The sequence below is a fragment of the Aulostomus chinensis genome, chromosome 12, assembly GCF_037954235.1.
Source record: "Aulostomus chinensis isolate RoL2024-O1b breed Wild chromosome 12, RoL_Achi_v1.0, whole genome shotgun sequence".
NCBI lineage: Eukaryota > Metazoa > Chordata > Actinopteri > Syngnathiformes > Aulostomidae > Aulostomus > Aulostomus chinensis.
The window spans coordinates 11,249,830-11,269,140 of NC_141331.1; the positions used below are offsets into that span (position 1 = coordinate 11,249,830).

At 38.9% G+C, this 19,311-nt stretch overlaps 1 protein-coding gene across 1 annotated transcript in view; it reads right to left on the bottom strand.

Moving 5' to 3' along the window:
* Positions 1–19,311, bottom strand: part of scn1laa (sodium channel, voltage-gated, type I-like, alpha) — a 195,010-nt gene that overhangs the window by 160,294 nt on the left and 15,405 nt on the right. Inside the window, exon 2 of the mRNA XM_086220102.1 lies at positions 5,729–5,793. The gene's annotated coding sequence lies outside the window, so the exon portion shown is untranslated. The remainder of the gene's footprint in view (positions 1–5,728; positions 5,794–19,311) is intronic.

Genomic DNA, 19,311 nt, shown 5'->3' on the forward strand with positions numbered 1-19,311 from the left:
CACTGTAATATAATTGTTTTTGTGTCCATGCTTGACGATTTTAAGAAGTCATTTTGCAGGCTTTTGACAAGAGGGCGACAAGAAGCACTAAGTGCCATTAACAAGCACAGATTTCATGTTAAGAGGTCGACACTACGTGAACTTGCAGAGAGATGCACGTTTAAAAAAGCAGAAATACTCAACTCGAATTAAAGTAGTACTTGTAATCACTCACTGGTTTTAGATCGGGTTCCAAAACAACAGACTTTTTTCTTTTTTTTTTTTAAATAGTGTAGTACAGCACAAGGATGAGGGATCACATTTGTTTTACTTATGATTACGACAAGAAAAACCTCATCTGAGAGATCAGTCACACATGTATTCAAGTAGGGTTTATGTTTCACATGCTGTAGATGCCATAATTAAAAATGTGCTGTTCATTATTAAGGGTGATGTGATGGAAATCCCCTGGTCGTAAATACTTGAGCAGAATTTTTGATAAGCACATCTCAAGTCTCACAGTGTTGCCAACTCACTTGAAACACTTTTCTTTTGTAATTATTTGTTTATTCCATCCTTATGTAGTTGTATCGTCTGGTATTCTTTATAACATCTCTACCTCATTGCTACATATTGTACATGTAGTACTTATGTCCACTCATTTTGAATGTCATGCATTGGTGGAAAAATTAAAAAAAAGAAACAAAAAAAATGATAGACGTTTGCCCTCGAAACTGAGCAGTCTACCTCAGAAAGACTGTCTTTACACTATTGAGTACAAGTCAGAAAAATTAAGGCACCTTGAGGGCAAGAAGCATTTAACCTGCTGACAATTGCAAACAGTTTATTTACATGTTCCATTGAATTTGTTGTGTTGGTCTCCAATGCAAACGAAAAGTATCAAACTGCTTTAATCCTTGTGAATGGCTGTCGTGCACATTATCATGTGTATGTACTTCCGCTTGCATTTCTACATGCAAGTAGGAGATGATACCATTAAAGAAAAAACATCGGAATTTTTACTTTTTCATATACATGTACAGACGATGAACTTGCACATAGCTGTACGTATTGTACATTTGCTAATGATATACAGCATACATACAAAAATGCACCACATACATGTTTCTATGTGTGTATGTATTGCCATACTTACAGTACAGTGAATTTAAATGTATTTTAATTTCAAGGTACATAAAGGCTATTGAGATACTGAATAAAGTTGTTTTTTTTCTGTTTTGTTTTTGTTTTGTTTTTCTCTCCTGAAAACTGGATGCATTTTGTACCCTTAATTAAATTTGCAATGGTGTGATTAATTTAAGGCTGCGTATCTTGTTGGAGTTCCACCTTCATTATTTTAACTTGTATTTACAGACAATAAGGGGAAAGTGATTTGGTTCAAACTGATTTCTGATCTCACTCCCTCACTTCTGCCTCTCTTCTGATCCATAATCATATTTAGATACCTTACTCGTTTTTTTCTTCCATAGAAACACAGCTCCTTCGTAAGTAGTAGGTGGTGTGTGCGTGGGAAGATTCTGTGCAATTTACATGAGGGGGGGGGGATGTCAGTGTTCGTGATTCTCTCACTTTTATCTCAAGAATGTCAGCTGTTGTGAGCACACATCATCACATCTAATATATGACTTAATTATGGGCTGAATATGTGGTTTTGCCTCAATTTGTACATGAGATTTATTCATTTTAGAGGAAACCTCAAATAAAGTGTCTCAGAGCTTTATGAAATAAATATGTGAGGTTTGCGTGATGTTGAGTAAACGCAAGTAGTTTAATAGGCATAAACAAAATGAGAGTGCAGATTTAAAGTGCTTAACAGATTGAAGAAAACCAAATCATCAAGAGCAAAAAGCAAAAATGGACATGAGACTAATGCACACTCAGCAAGAAGAACAGAACATATTTATTGATAAAAATAAATCAAATTTAGATGGAAGTGTTTTGAGAAAGAAATGACAAAGAGAATTTTTGTCTACTTGCAATTTATGTGTACAACTTAGAATTAAGTTACTGTGTTATGTTAGACTAATTCAAAAGTTTTTTTTTATAAAAAAGTGAAGGCGTGGCCAGATTGAAAGAGAAAATGAATTAAAACATTACAACTTGAGACTGTTTCAAAATTTTCATCAGTTTGAGAGTTGATACAAAATGATTTATTGGACATTGGTATAATCTATCTGGCTACATGGTAGAAAAGACTGAGCACACAGGTAAGTATCCAGACAAATCCTTTGTGTGTGTGTGTGTGTGTGTGTGTGTGTGTGTGTGTGTGTTTGTGTTCTTCTGTAATATCGTTCCTATGGGATTTTTGGTGCTGTAACAGTTCTAGGTTTGTTGTCAGACAAAAACACCTTACTGCATATGCTTTGTTTGTTTGTATAACACCTGACAACGTCCATCTTGAGCTTCTGCAACAACAGCATGATAGCTAGAGTGTGTGTGTATATATAACATGTTATATATACACACACACACATAACACATATTTCTTGATATATAAATAGCACCTTGCTGTTTCTGAAATTCTAGCAGCAAACAAGCTATTGTTTCCTCCCATTGAATTTTCTCTCGTTTTGTTTTTTTTATTTAACAAGAGCCATTTGACTAGAAAAGAACATCGTTGGCTGATAAGAGAAAAAAGTAAAGTTGAGTCAAACAAATTACACTCCAGTTATTAGTGGCTATTTTGTAAATATCAAAGATCCACATGCCACAGTGGTCTATGCTTCATTTGCATTCTGATGAAACTGGAGTGGATGTGTGTGAACTCGGAGGTTATCTGTGGAGCTGCAGCGCTGAGCAGCCAAATCAGACAGCTTCGCAACCACATGGCTCAAGAGGATGAGCCACAGACCTCTCTCAAATCACTTCCTTCATAACAATTAAAATATGCAAAGTGATAATTTTCCTTAAGTAGCCTTAAATGTGCAATCTATTTAAATGCGAGGGGAAATTGACTAAAGCTTTTGCGGTGTATGCGTATGGTGGCGGGAGGGGGAGGGGAGGAGAGGAGGGGGATAAATTATGCAAATAACAGGAAGGACTCTTGAAAGCCTAATTTTTCTGTAATAAGCATACTGTTTTAATTTTTTTGCCTCTTATTAAAAGTGACAGTTCTTTTGCTCTTGTCTGATGGCTATATCTGACACAAGCCTGTGGAACTGACTGCTAAACTAAATGGTAAAGCATTTTTGTAGCTTTTAGATGACGGTTGCATTCATAAAGTAATTATGCACTAGAGACTCCAGAAATAAGGTTTAATTACACAGTAATCGCGTCTGATGGACACTAGGAAGTGTGAGCACTGCCAGACTGCAATCCATCAATGACAAACCTCTGGCCAGTTTTAATTTCTCCTCATTTTCATCATAACCTCGGCACCAATTTGCACAAATGCTGTTAAATGTTAATAGGACCTGTCTTTCCACTCAAAATGGAGGCTTAAGCCATTTCAATTCTCCCTTTTCTCTCTATCTCCTTCTTTCACTCCCCTTCTCTCACCCTCTTTCCCTTTCGCACGCACACACACACACACACACACACACACACACGCACTATATCTCTCACAGTCCATATCTCCTCTCTCTCTCGCCTCAATTCTCACATTCTCATGAGTCTTCACATAAATAGCCCCTCTTCAGAAGAAAAGCTGAGCACAGGAGGCAGCGCATGGTCACTGCTGTGCTAATTGGGAGCAACATGTAAAGTTTTATCTCTTGAGTGCTAACAAACCATACAGACAAGCATAATTCCCTCCGTGTGTGTGAGCGAGAGAGAGAGAGAGAGAGACAGACAGACAGAGAGAGGGAGAGAGAAAACACACTCATACAGCTACAGAACCTCGTTCACACTAGGCGAGACAGACTTCAAGTTATCCCCATGTGACTGCAAAAAACGATGTTTTTTTTATATATTGGAAAGTTGCTATAAGTGACACACACACACACACACACACACACACACACACACACAGTGTAGGACTATTTAAAAGCTTCATCACAGAGACTCCGTTTAAGTGTGGCGTATATGATACATGGGACATCCTGGTCTGCTACAGTACATTTCCAAACACACATGACAGCATGCAAAGAGGTGGACATTAGACCCGATGCACCAGTTGTGTAAACAGCGTGGACTGTGTTTGTTTATTTTAAAAATGTGGAAAACAGAACATTTCGTACTTTTCTTGAATCCCTCTGAAACACCAAATGCACTGGAGACTCTTAGATACCAAGGACGTGATCCTGTTACAACCAATAAACAAAGTCTTGATCCATTTAAAAATATGAAATGTATGAAAAAAATAAAATAGAAAATTACAAATTACACTGTGACACATGAATTACATCTATTATGTAACCTGATTTTTCATTATTTTCTGCAAAGAAATTCCAACCCAGTTTTGACATTTATAGCCTTTATGTAATTTATCTCATGTGATGATAGTGAAATTAATCTCTCTATATACATGGTATATACATATATCTAATCTAATCTCTTGACGTCATTTGAAAGTACTTTTAACATGTTTTTAATGTTATTTTCTCTTCACTGTGAAGCACTTTGAGCTGCAGTCTTTGCATGAAAGGTGATATACTGATAAAGTTGATTTTTATTATTTACTCAGATATGTGCAGAAATGAGGAGGATACAGTTATGTTCTGTTATTCAACAGCTAAAGTGATTCTGCTGCTGTTTTCTGTTTCACTTTAAATATTTTAACAGTTCATCTTCATACCACAGGTGGGAGTTTTTTCAGACGTCCTTGTGCCATTCTTCTGCAAAATTAAATAAGTTATTCCACTTGTTGTTGCTTTTATGTCTTTTACTACATTTTTGCTTTAGCATTTCAATATTCAGCAGGATTAGAAGTGTGATTCTGACATCGCCATTGCAAACACCTGAAACACTCAAACTGAGGACAAGCAGCTGGAATCACCTATAGCTTCTCACCTTGTTTATTTGTGTAGCAGCAGCAGCAGGAAAGATGTCCGTCTCTGTCGGACTACACCGAGCTCCATAACAAGCTGGCCCCTCGCACCGGTGTAATGATGCCTAAATGTCCTCAGGTCTGTGCCGTCAACTACTCACGTCCAATGTTTCTAACAAATTCTGGGTTGTGCACCATAATATGGCGTTATAAATGCAGCACACTCTGGTGTGTGTGATCCCCACGATTCACATAATTCCCTCCTACATTTTCACAAAGTGGCCAAAGTGGTATGTAGTCCCCCATTATGGGTGATCTTCTTGGAAATATAATGACTAGATCATAGGCTTTTCCTGCCACTTCTGCAGGAGCATCTCAGTAGGGCAACAGGCAGGAAGTGGAGATTGTTTTTTATCACTCTTCTTGGCATTTAACATCAATTATAATCTTTTTTTCTTGATGACAGCCAGTATAGTCATCTTCAGTAAATTAGGACTGCTATGATGAAAAATCTAATTAACTGCACTATCTGACGCTTTTATGTAATGCAGGTCACAATAATAGGATGATAGCGATGAGATTAATTAATACATTTTATTATTTCCTTTGTTAAAAGTTGTGTTTCAGCAGAAAGAAGCTTTAACTGGTCAGATTTGGGGAATGTCTTTACTCTATCTTAACCCTTGACTGGCTACAAGTAGCACTAATAGGGAGCAAAGACAGAAGTACAAGTCCCAGAGCCGTAGTCAGGGCAATCATGAGAAACACAGAACGTCACTCTTTGGATTTCATCCTTCCTACCTCTAGAACGTCATTATCTCCAGCAGATCTGCAGAGTCCTCTGACAGGGCCATGTTATCCAGGCACTGGGGGAATGCAAATTGATTTCATATCAGCCATGGCATTTTTAAGGCCACCACATGTTGCATAGACATTTCAGGCAAAGATATGAAAATCAGAGGGAAATGTCAAACTGTGGAGGGACTGTATTATACGCAGTGTGTTGTTTACTCTGATCACACAGCTCGTGGAACAAGATACTTCTTAATGCCACGTTGACTATTAAAGAGGTCACTATTCTGCTTTGGCTCTGTTCAGAGTGTAGATAGTAGTCTCACGTCATAACACTGCTGACTGCACTAACGGGAATTCATGCAGGATTGATGTAGAGCAAAAGATCCAAATGCAAAGAAACCCAGCGTCGAGAAGGAATCGATTTGAGCGACAGCTTTAAAGAGGATGTTTTTAATGTTGATAATTTAACAGCTACCAAGTAGAGCTCGCCTGTAGTGATGAAGCAACAAAGAGTTATCAGCTTCCCAGTGTTGGACAGCCTTTTGTTTCAGTTTGTTGGCTCAAAACACCACTCAGCCGCAGTCGAGCTATTGTAGCTCATTTAAGCTTATTAGTTATGACTTCTGTTGTCCAAAGTATACAAGAACCTGGTACGAATTAACAGTTTGTTTGTCTATTCTCACCTGCGCACTTGCTATGATTATACCCCCTGAACTCTGCAGAGTTAAATACAGAAACCCAAAGTAAATCCGCCCCAAGTGTATTATCCAGGCATGCTACTCCGTCTTTTAAAAATGTTTGTTTTTTTAAGAATATTTATAAAAAAGTCCATTTTTAGTAAAACTAGAACAAAAAAATCATTTTTTTCTAACGTCATGTAAATGTACTGTTTCAGTTGCCTGCTGAAAGCATCGTTTCTGGCACAGAAAGCAGCTGTTTGGATCGTTTCAAAATGCTAAAACAATCCACGTTGACATTTAAGAGAAGAGATGCCATGTAGCAGCTATATCAATAACTAGGAAATAACATGACATCAGTCCATGTTGAGTAAGTCCATGGAAATGCACCAAGAATGTGTGAAGTGCCATAACCACCTAAATGTGTTGAAATTGAACTGGTATTTTTCTCTCGTATCAAAGTGCGTGGGGTGTGTGCGTTTTATTAATTCATTCATGATTCACCAAGAGCTAAAGCAGAGGGGGGAAAGTTTCCTTCATGAATTCAAGACATCTAGTGGTAAGCAAATGATGAACAAATAATACATTTTGGATGGACTATCACTTTAAGTGTGAAATTATACTTTATTGACTTGCAAAAAAGCAACAAAGTTAGAAGATCTCTGGTGATCATAGCAGCAACTAAAACACAAAGTCCCTTTAGTGTTTCTGCAGATGGAAACTTCATCCATGTCTATAACGAGAGTTAACGTGAACAACAGTCGAGATGAATGAGTCTGCCATAAAATAATCAGTGTTCTTTTCCGGTAAACATTTACTATGAGTGCAAATGTATGGGGGAAGAGAGGAGAGAGCAGATGGCTAAATGAAGGTCAAAAAAGTTTGTAGATATTTGATGACATAAGCAATCTGTAAGCTTTACCCACTGAAACATATTGAAATCACCCAAAAAAAGGGACAGTAGCTGCCAGCTCGCTGACGGGAATGATTGCTCCAAGTGGGTTTTTTCTTCTCTTGCTTTTGTCTCTGCGTCCCTTAACCTCCACACACACACACACATACACACACATACACACACACACACGGCTGACTGCCAGATGTGAAGAGAGGCATATCTGGATCCAATGATATTACAAATGCTTTACTTTGAGCTCAATAATAATTCAGTTTTGATTGATACACAGCTGTCATCACCTTCTCCTTACACAAATAGAGTTGTCTGTCATCCAGGATAGAGTCATCAATATGAGGCTGGTTTGCTGCAGCTAATCATCTGTCTGGTTTGGAAGTCTTTGACAATACTAACTGTTAGCAAACGGGCCAGATCACAGTCACATCGGGTGGGTTTTTAGGGAAAACTGAGTGGGGCACACTGGCTTAGATTTCTTTTGAAACATAAAAAAGTAGAGTAAATGGCATACACCCACATTTCTTTTGATTAAAACCATTCCCACGCCTGCCTCTGGTGAATTGTTTGCAGAAGAAGGTGAAGCTTGATAATATTCTTTTTTTTTTTTTTTGCAAGGCCAGTGTTCCATACCATAGCACAATAAGTCTTCTGTTGAAAGACACCAAGAGGAAGAGAATGAATTCTTACATTTTCTGCAATAGGATACTGGAAAATAAATGTCCTTCATTTTGTGTAAGAATAGACTGAATTCAGACGCTTTTTTAAACTTAACTTTACAACAGTTTAAATGAGTTTTTATTTGGTCTACCTGCTATTTTAAAAACGCAATCAGTGTATTATTGCTTGATTACGTTACCTCAACAAAGTGCATATTATCATACAAATGAATGTGTCTTAATCAGACTGATGACCGGCTCCCTGGCTCCTCTAAAACACTGCTTCGCATTTTATGGCATCCTATATAATTATCTTGATGAGAACTTGAAAGACCTCTGTTAATGTGGGAGTGTGAGAAGGCCTGTAGCCTCTAGACCCTGCTTTCATTCATCTCACTAACATCAGGGAGCTCAAGCTTGGCGTCACTCAAAGCTTTTTTCCTTTGAAATTCCCAAAGGCAGACCCACAAATTAAGCTCACTTCTGTTTGACCAAAGATGAGACCAGCTCTGAAGTAAGGCAGCTTTCCCTCCCTTTTCTCACAAGAGTTTGCAGCCTATCTCTCAGAACTCAACAGACTTATAAATCACTAGAAAATCTCTCTATTCATTGTCAGCTCGACGTAAAAAAAAAAAAAAAAAAAAGCATAATGGAGAATTATTTCAGAACAAATTTCTGTCCAACATTGGATAAACGTTGTTTGTGAAGTTGAAAGTGAGAAAGTAAAGAATGAAAAGCAAACATTGTTAGGCTCTAGGTTGTAAAAACCTAAGCACACTTCAATCCATAAATGTAAATAGCTTCCCTCATTTTAATGAGAATATATTACTTGGATGAGCTCGATTTTCATGGGAAAAAAAAAACACACACACACTTTTATATATGTAGGCTGGTGGGTAGAAATTATTGATTGAAGACTCATGCAGTGTGCAAATAAATATTCATCATAAAGTATGATTTTGAGATCGAAAATATGCACAGATCTATTTCCTTGTGGTTACATCCACGAGACACTATGTATGTCCTCAGGTTCATTTAAAACGTCTCTAACTTAGACGACACCTCACGACAAGAAATCACTCTTTAGTGGGAGTCTTCTCCTCCAGAAAGATTCAGAAGGAAAGATTATCTGAATCTATTCTGAGCACATTCAAAGGCAAGGGACCATGCACTCCCGTTGCGAGTTCATTATCATTCTCAGGTTATCCCAGGCCCAGCGAATCTGGAACGCAAATGAATTAGTGAGAATTAAGAAGTCTCTGTGGTCTGAAACCTCTCCAAATCTCCTCCAAGATGAAAGGTACATAGCCATGGCTTATGCACCGTTGCTCTCCTTGCCTGAGTCCCCCCCCAAACACCCATCCCCCCAACATTCAACCCCCCTCCCTTCTTAGAAAATGGAAATGGTACAGGCAGTTAATGTTGTCTAACATTTCCTGACCGCAGGTTTTGTCGTGAGGGAGAAGTTGAGCAGGGCTGCAGGACTGAGGCTGCCATCGCTGGTTATTAATTACAGCGCCATGGCGCTGGCACTTGGGCATGGTTGATCCCTCTGCAGGCAGGGCTTCCTCTCATCTCAGGCTCTCTTTAGCCTTCAAAGGGCTCTCCACTGCCTGCAACACTGAACCTAGGCCAGGTAAGAAAGATGCCATGGCTCCACTGTGACTCCACTTCACATGTTTCATTGGGCCTTCAGGTGTAGACTGTTAGTATCACTCCCCCATTGTCTGTCTGAATTATCATGAACAGTTCTTGGTCATAACAAAGTTAATGATAGCTGGATCTGGCAGCTTAAAGTTAAGCTGAAATGAAAAAATGAGCCCTTTTCAGATCCTTGATCACACTGTTCACCTATTCAACAATATTTGCCAAAAAAAAAAAATCAACTTCTTTGGATTTTTATATCAAAATCTTATTTTATTTCTTCAAATAAAATCAAATATACGACACCGGCTTGTGTAAGGATACTCACAGCGTACAAATGTGTAAACTCAGTGTAATGATGAAAATAAATAAATGGAAAATTAACAATGTGACTGGGTAAGGATGCGCTGTACTTATTTCCTCTTGATTAGCGTTAACATCCGGCAGCACCTGATGTCGTATGGACACAAGGGGGAGCACTAATATCATTCCACATCAACCACACCGATGAAGCTGCCTGCAGACTTACTTTTCTGTGTGAGGCTGATTGACATGTCTACCTCCATGTTTAGGAGCATGCACGGCGTATACAACAGGACTACCAGCTAAGGTACATTAGTTAGCTAGCTAGCAAAAGAAATACCACCGCCACTCAAACCCCGTTTTCTTTCCCCAAAATACCATAAATACAGGCCTGTCAGCTCACTATTTATCCATTATGAGGAGAGTGGGATGTGTGACAGGTCCAGATTATTTACAGCTACAGTTACATGGAGCACAAGATGAGCATCGATAACACGCCACTGTGTACTGTCGGGGTGTCACCTAATGTTTTGTTATGACCCACTCTGGATACGCTCACTTTTCAATGTCGCAGTCAAATTTTTCCCAGTGTTATTAGCCACCTTTCTACCCTGTTTCACTGAGAAGTACATCACAGTACAGCAGTTAGCAGTTTCAACAAGCCTTAAAAGAGCTGAGAGTTAATAATTATAATTTCCATCATTTGCAATCTTTGTGTCTGAACAGTTTTCTAATGACAATTTTTCCCCCCATGTTCATCTCACAACAAAATTCTAATTCATGACCATTTCCTTTAGACTAAAAACAGAAAGAAAAAAAGATGAAATACAGTAATGATCTGTCTGCTCAGTATTTTCCCCTCCTTCCCGGGCCTTTGTAACAGACTGCAGAGGCTGCCTCTCTCCCTCAGCTCATTCAGTATCACACCCTGTCCTTGTGCTGGACATCAAATGACCAGCTCACCCCCTGAGGAGCTCTCAAGTTTCTTCATTTCAGCAGCCGCCTGGCTCTCCCCTGGTCAGCAGCCGGCCACGCAGGGAGAGGGGACATCTGCCTGTCTGAGTATAAGGGACAGCCTGGCTCACTATCCGTCTGTCAACCCCTCAGACTGGAACCCTCTCGCCACTGTTCCTCTCCCCTCTTGTTATTCTGGAGATGATGCAGGGATCTGATATGTGCCATTGTTTGTGCCATACTGGTCAGAGAAGACAGAGAGGATAAGGCTAACGCACCACAGGCCTGATCTGCTACAGTAAAATATTCATCTGGCACTAAAAATGCTTACAACACATTACCCTGTTAGTGCATTTTAACAGGAAAATTATCATAAATTAAATCACTGTAAAAATCCATCATGATGAGGGAATGCTCACTTATTGGTCTAAAAAAATGTTAGGTATCAAAAATATAATGGTATCCAACAGATCATATTTTCCTGGCTGATGTAAACAAGTTCTGTTGCTGATTATTTCGTAATGATTATCTCAATCTAATTAAATGCGGTTTTTCTCCATCCCGTTCCATCAAAGAAAGGCAGCAGTGATCGATAGAGACATATTTGCATAAAAATCTATTTCCCCGTGACTGAGGGATCAAGACTGAGCCCCCTGAATGAGGCTGTCTCTGGCCTTCTTGCCCATCTAACCTGCAAAGTAATTTGTTTGCTTCCTAAACTTAATATTTGTTCTCTGCTTGCAGTGATTTATAAATGGGGTTAGAGTGCAATAGCACATGGCTAAAGGAAGTGAGAGGTCTCACTGAAGATATGTAGAAATATTAATGAACAGTAAAGCTGGAAAACTGTTGCAGCCTGAGATTCTGTTTAATTGGATTATACGGAAACTATTTATCCAAGTAAAACAAATTGTGAATCTATGCATTTAATTCAGTTCCTTACAGTCATATATTCTAGCCTAGCAGTTGCCAAAACAGAACAATGGCGTGTACCCTGGTGCATGGAGAGAAGCAGTGTACTGTAAATGATCCTCTGCTTTTGACTGCTGGCCAGCAGCCACATCTATATGAGCAGAGGAGGACCACTCCGAAGAGCCCACACCTCCTGGACTGAGCCAGAGGTGAAGGAGAGAGTATCACGCTCTCCTTGTCAGCTGCAAGGGTAATTACTGCTGGCTGAAATTACTCAACATTTGTTTATTAGCTCCCCAGAGCACACTGTAAATAGATTGTCTGTTATAGTCGGATCACATTAAAACCCTGCGCTGCACGATCCCCCCTCCGCCCCAACCCACCACACCCTCACCACCACCACCTCCTCCTGTTTGCTGTGAGCCAGCCTGCTGCTCACTTATTGAACAGCTCGAACCAAGGAGCCATGTTAAATGTGATTGTTTTCCATTAGCTACATCCTGTCTAATACCTCACTTGTGCGTTGCAATTACTGAATTCTGCCATGCAACATAACCTTCATTTGTTGACTGTAGAGTCCTGCAGTTCTAATAGCCCCATTACAATTTTTCATTTTTGTTTTGTTATTCATGAGTTGGGAGTGTTTTAATTCAATATTGATTTCTACATAGACACTGTGAGCCTGTGCATTGTTGTGCGCTGCATGGTTATGCAGTGATTGAGAGAGAAAGAGAGAGAGAGAGAGAGAAAATCAGCAGGCTGTGTCTTTCCTTGTATTCATTGTGCTGGTTGGTTCCTGTCAAAGATGACACTCTGAAACATTTGACCTGCTGAAAATGAATTCCTGGCCAGAACCAAGTGACAGTATAGAGCAATTCAGATCCTCAAAATGTTTCAAGATAAAAGGCAGAGGCAGACAACAGTCCTGTCAGAAAAGAGAATAGAGAGACGCAGAAAAAGGAGAGAAATCAAGTATATTAAGTTGAGTAAAAGTGTGAATGGAATCCATATTTTGAGTTGTTTGTCCTTTACAGTTTGAAACACCGAATAACTCCAGAAAACACTGGAAGGCTGAGATGGTAGCAGGTCAAATGTTGCTCCCAGAGTTGTACCTGACCGCTCCAAGGGGCCCGGGCAAAAATTCCACCCAGGAGCCCCACCAAGTATGTGCCACTAAAACTTCATTTTTCCAGTGCTCCCATCACAAACCACTATACAATCAGCTTCATGGAAGAATAAATCCTGCAGGTAAGAGATTATTTAATAGAATATTTTCCACAGAACAAGTGGATCTTCATATCAATATTAAATTGTTGATAATAGAACAGCAAATACCACAAATGTTAAGCTGAGATGTGGCTCTGCTGCTATGGCAGCGACGAATATGTGTTAGACAGACATGGGTCTATATTATTAGCCAGAATGCCCAGCTACTAAAGTTTTTAAATTCAATATTGAATCAATAGTCAGTATCAGTTCGTTGCTTCCATTTATCATTAGTCCAGAGTTGTAATTTGTTCCATGACTTTGGTATTAAGATATTCATGGTCTTGTTGGAAATGTAAGTGCATCTATGATGAGGAACATTACGTCCATACATGCCAAGACTGTGTTTGCATGACCTGCTTATATTTTCAGAGTTTCTCTTTAAAAGCAACTGTAACCACATATTTGTCTCCCTTTGTCCATCCATGCTCAGCTTTAGCAGATCAGTGGAGGCTCATCGAAGTAAAAACTAAAACCTGCTTTAACTCACAGGGGAGATGGGGCCGTTGCGTAATTTGCGGGGCCGTAGGCAGCGTGCATAGTGACTGTTTGGGGCTGCCCAGCTCTGTTCCCTCCATGGATGGAGACATTTGTAAAAGCGATATTTAGCTGCACAATGAACTAAAACAGCATGCTTTGTGTGCCTGTGACAGGTAGAGCATGGCTCCCTGGGAACCAGAGTAATAAAATGCTATCTGCCAGCTTTTCCCTCTAATGTTACCCTAATAAAAGCAACCACTGAGGTGACTGTGCTCAAATAAGGGCCTAAAGCTGCTGGACATCTATCTCAGCCCCATGGAGCCACATTACACAAACCTAATGGCCACTCGAAGCTTCATTAGGATATTAATTCTCTGTGTTTCTGAAGCCATTCCATCTGTAATGTGACAGTATCTGGCTGCTAGCAAGACAACTTGTTGTCATTGTTGTCCGGCTCCCTGCATACCACTCTTTTTTGTACTCCCACCCCCTCCGCCCCCTGCACTTTCCTTCCTTCCTTTAAGCATATTGTTATTCTTATAGTGCCACTGCCTCAGTTTTTGTGGGGGAGAGAAATCTGATAACACTGGTTGTCCTTTGAGATGAAGCCCAATGGAACAAGTGAGAGTCCTGCCAAAAGCAAAGCTCCATCTGACCAGGGGAGCAGATGGTCAGGTCCTCTCTGAGCCTGGGAAACAAGCAGCATCTCCAACATTAGATATCATTATTCATTTTTAAACACTTTTACCTCCTTGCACTTGCAAAATGTCAGAATTTACTTTAAAAAAAGAAAAAAATTATATATATATATATATATATAGATATAGATATAGATATAGATATAGATATAGATATAGATAGAGAGAGAGAGAGAGAGAGAGAGAGAGAGAGAGGGTTTACTCTGTTTTTATATCATTGTAAATTTAACACACTTGGGTTGAGTGTAGACTTTTTCACCTCGGGTGGCCGATGGGCAGTCTTTTCGATATTTCTGCAATCTGAATGGTTAATTCTTCAAACTATATAGCTGTCTGAACACATACCTCCACCAAGCAGGCTACAAGGATACATAACAATATACTTTGTGATGTTTTGAAAACAATTTTGTCATTGTATTTGTCACAAAATCCATTGTGATGATCCAAAAAAGTGAGGAATATGGGACATTATCCATAAAGGTATCCTGTCACAACGTGATCTCAACAAGAAACCGCTGTGAAGAAAAATAATCCAGATCCAGGTCATATGCTGGAATGATTGATCAGTTATGGGCCATTTATGCAATAAATGAAATATTATTATGACTATATATCAGTGACCTCCAGAAGTCATCAAGGTTTAGGATCTACAATTCACCTGCAAAGGTAACACTGCCCAAATTTCTACCAAATTGAATCAAAAAGTGTTCGTTAGTTCTTCAGATATCTGGCCAGTGATAGTTCATGTTTAATCCAGACATGCAATAGTCAGCCTAATTCAAAGCTAGAATCTATTTTACATTACAGGAAAGCTATTCCTTCACTGCTATCACACCAATAAACCTCAAACCTATAACACACCAGGGTGATCCTCTCACTTCTGTCCTCACATCCTATATCTGGAAATAACACATAAGTTTTTTTGGGGAGAATATCAAAGGAGGAGGGGAAACGAATTAAGAATATTCCAAATGCAAAGAAACCCTTGCTCTTGTTTCAAAGACAGCAATATCAGAAGGTTAGGGAGGGAGGGCTGGTGAGGGCTACTCATCTTCGTCGATGAAGAATTTCATTCATCCCAACAAGGCTCCTCAAGATACAGCTGAAGTAGGATTCTGACATGTCTGAAGTGAAATGATAATTGCCTTAAGAGACCAAGGAGGGAAAAGAGAGAGGAGATGAAAGATAAACGGTTGAAACTACAGAGAACATTAAGGGGGAGTGAGGAGGAGGAGGAGGAGGAGGAAGAGGAGGAGGAGGAGGGGGCAAGCCACAGAGACCAACCACATAAATAGTCATGAAATGAGAACTTTCTGCTTTGTATTGAAGTTTAGAAAGAAACATTCAGCAAGAGGCCAGCAGGCCAGACTAAATAATCCTTGACTGAGCCTCCCATTCTGAATCTCATATTAGCTGCCCAGATTTTAATGTAAATATGCCATTACGCTGTCATTACAGCGATCAGACTGCATGGCTTACAGGTCAGCACAGCCACTGTTAATTCTGCTGGCAAAAGCTTTTTTTCCCCCCCTTGTCTTTTGAAATGTTAATAACTTTCTATTAGTTAATGTAGCGTGACTAAAATTCAAATTAGACATAATTTATTTTAATATCTGTGACTGGCTTGTATGACCATTTAGCGATGGTCTCCCACTGAATACAACACTCCAAATTGTAGTAATTTGCATTGGATGGTGGAGGCACGCCTTGTCTCACTGCTGTAACAGTGTGAAGTCAAGGATGACTCATTTTTGGTCTTTCAAGTACAAGTATAGACAATTAAATAATGCCATTTCTCAATTGTATTTATTTATTTTATTTTTCGTCTGTATGTCTGTGGAGCATCGTAAACATCCTGAGTTTTATTGAATGCCACAAAAGCCAAGTGTAAAAAGGAAAAAAACAACAACCTGACTTTCATGTCCTTTTGGTAAGACTGAATGGTCGGATTAACCTGTTGGGGGCAGGTGTTCCTGGCCAAAATAAAGTTGATATTGTGCTCCAAATGACCTTTCACCTGTGACCCACTTGGCTTTGGGAATATTCCCAAAATTAGGAATCCAGAACTGATGCTGAAGCTAATTAATGGTCCATATTTTTCTGTGTTGCAGTTGTTTGTGTACTCTATTCTCTCCACGCTATTTTTGAATACGTATGTGGCATGTAAACACAACATAAACCAAAGGCCACTAGGATTCTAAAGCAACCAAATTCCATCATCAGATCCTAATCAATTTAAAAATCAAATCTTTTACCAACCTAAATTTCATCTAAATCTGTCCACGACTTTTTGAGCTTTTGAAGTGATACAGCTACGTCTTAACACAGGCACTCTCGAAATGACAGGAAAACAACAGGTAAGCAATGTTTCAATAATTGTTGTTTATATTCCCAATTAGCACATAATGTTCCAGCAGCTAATAATAGCCACAAGATCTAATGTTGTCAAAGAAAATGTAATGTAATGTAATTGTAATCTAAGATATAAAGATCATTTTAAGGATGAGATAATCTTTCACAAAAGGTTAATGTTTACTTAGAGAGATAGATAGATTGATAGATTTATAACTTTATATAACTGCAGGAAAAAATGGAAATGTGAAAGACTTAAGACGATGACTGGAGAGGGACAAAAAAACGTAACGTAAATTCTCATTGGGAAGCCAGCACTGGTTAAAATTACTCAGACTTTCACTTTCATGAAATGTTTCCAGCGGTTGAGGGTGGCACTTCAGATTCGGACGATTCTGAAAGAGGGGTTTGCAGGGCGGCGTGGTCGGGTGGCGGTGGTAGAAGAGCAACTGATTGAAAACATCTGGGTGATTGTAGGGAACACTCCCACATTATCCAGCACTGGCTGAGATTTGACAGTGCCCTCTGAAGTGACAGCTTTGACCTCGGCCAGTGTGCATGCGTGCAGCTGCCAGACCGGTCTGGTTGAAAAAGAGGACAGAGCCAGATGCTCTAGGCACTGGATGGTACCAGTACTTTTGATGGGAGCTCTGTTGACAGCCAGTATTTCAGTAGGGGTAAAATATTACCAGCTTGTTGATGTAGTTGGTACGCAAAAAAAAAAAAAAAAAGACTATGCAACATTTTTTTCCAAAACATGCTGTGAACAGTATGGAGATGTTTGCCATAAGATGTTGTTTTCTTTATTATCAGGTTTTAATCTAATATTGGACAAATAAATACAGTGCAGTCATTGTGTGTGGATATGGAAAGTAGGTTTTAGGAAGTTTCTCTATATCTATGTATTGTTTTCAACAATACATAGATATAGAGCTCTCACAGTGTCTTTCAGATAGTACCTGCCTTGTAACATGTCAATTCTTATTAATTAGCCACACAATTGTTAATTTCGAATTTGTGGTTTTAAAGCACCAATTACAGAGTATTTTGGCCTTCTTTTTCATTTTGTTAAGGCACTTAGATCGAAACATTAAATATTTTCATCCTGCATCACCAGATAATGGCATTAATATTAATGTCTATGGTAATGAGTTTTGAAGAGGAACACTTATTCATATTTCATTCATTAATGTAATGAATCCAAGGAATGGTCACTTAATACGTTCTTGTGTCCTTGATATGCAACAAGGAGTTTTTCCACTGACTGAAATTCAAGATAGGTATGCCTAAGCTGTATTAATCCATGCCGGAGTATAGAAGCTATAAACTCTTGGAAAAATAAAAAATAAAAAGACTGCGGAAAACGTACAATGTTATAGATTAAACAAAAGAGAGTGAAATGGAGTTCATTTGCATCACCCTTCTCTTTTCAGATGAGCTAAACTGCTTACCATTATTCAAAGATATCTTTGAATAATGGTAATATAAGGCCCAAATATGCGGGTGAAACCAATTTAACGAGTGGCCACCAAAGACGTTTGTCAAACGATCTATATAGAGATTTTGACTGTGTAAGCCTCTTATCATAACTACTATAAAACACACATCATTCTGTTTCAGGACTGAATTTCAGAGATAGGAAAAATACAATAAGTGTGACATTTTAAAGCTTGGCTTACAGTACTTGTTAATTACAAAACCATTTCAAATTGAACTTGGAGAACTTAAAAAAATGTATACTTGCTCAAAGAATCCAGTCTGACGCGCTCCACAAGAGTTCAAGCTAAGGTCTCCTACTACAGTTCATTGGATTTAAGTGCTAATCAAGTTGTATTGCAGGTGTTTTTCTTATTTAAGCGATGTACAACCTCTGCACCCTCTCAAAAAATTTTAACATTGGGCTGTGTATTCTTCTAATATTTCATGATATGTGCACAAAAGCCATTTAATGTAAAGGATTGAAAGAAAATGTGCACGAGGCAGGGGGCAAAAAACCCCGAGAGATTAATTCCTTCAAAAGTAATGGATTCATGCATACTTTTGAATTATCTAATGAAAGCAGAGGAAAGAAATAATGCACAACTTGCTCAACAGCATATGTCTTAAACATTAATGCAGAGCACTCTCTGTTAACCTGCTGTCACTGTGAAGTCGAGTACCATCCCACCTATAGCAGACACATTGTGACACTCGCCAACACTACAGGCAAACACCCCCACTCCACCACACCCCAACCCCCCTGTCAACAGGTGGTACAGCAATCTTCTCCGCCTTAATTACCAATATAACATTAGCAGTCGATTCTTGTGTCAAGTGAGACAAAAACACTCTTATTTATCCAACAAGCCCCTTTAACAAGTCTAATGTAACCACTGCTAATGAGGTGCTGCAAGATGAGGAAAAAGTGATTTAATTTACAATACCTATGGAGGCCTGGAGCCGCCCAAAAGAGGAAGCCATTTTGTGGCCAATGAATAAATGTTGTTACCATTATTTGATCTCTTCCTTCGATCAAAAAATAACAAAATAAATGGATAAATTGTGGGAACAAGTTAGATCAAGACAAAAAATTTACATTTTGGGAACAACTTACATTTCATGGTTGCAAATGTATTTATTTATATTGAAGGAACACGTTACATCTTCTGTCCAAAAAATTAGTAAATTGAAGGAACAAGCCACTCTATGCCGATCTCACCAGGGCTCTGTACAATTCACATCCAATGTGTATGAGTTA